Here is a 588-nt window from a genome sequence, read left to right as displayed (position 1 = left end):
TGTATGAAAAATTATGAGAACAATTTTTACCAGGAATGACATGTGTACGCCTTTAAATGGCCATTTAACCGTTGTACTATTCTATACTTGTACTCGTCATTTCTCTATTATTGTTGCTTTTTTATAAAAAATGATACAATAATACAAATTTAAAATATAAACAATATAAAAATAATATAATTTTAAAATATAAACATTGGTTTTTATTGTGTATATGTGTACAATTATTGCACAATATAATTATCTTGACTTCTCTGCAGCAGTTTTACATAGTGTGTATGTGAAACTGCCCCATTTAATAACGTACATGTATATATGGCCCTTAATAGAATTAAATAGCCTATCTAAGAAACAGAATCTGCGCGCAATCTGCCGTCAGTTTGTCGTCAGAATCTGTCGACAGGCTCTGCGCGCAGTCTGTCACCAATCTGTCGTCAGAGACTGCTAAAACAGTTTCTGTGTGCAGTCTGTTGCCATTCTGTCAACAGATACTGTTGACAGACTCTGCGTAAAATCTGCTCGCACAGGTTTGGCTATCTGGGACCCTTATAGAAATATCATACTAAGAATCATTGATAATTACTTATT

Source organism: Odontomachus brunneus, unplaced genomic scaffold (assembly GCF_010583005.1).
Source record: "Odontomachus brunneus isolate Ranch 3 - 2012 unplaced genomic scaffold, Obru_v1 Obru_scaffold_023, whole genome shotgun sequence".
In the NCBI taxonomy this organism is placed as follows: Eukaryota; Metazoa; Arthropoda; class Insecta; order Hymenoptera; family Formicidae; genus Odontomachus; species Odontomachus brunneus.
This window is presented reverse-complemented; position numbering follows the sequence as displayed.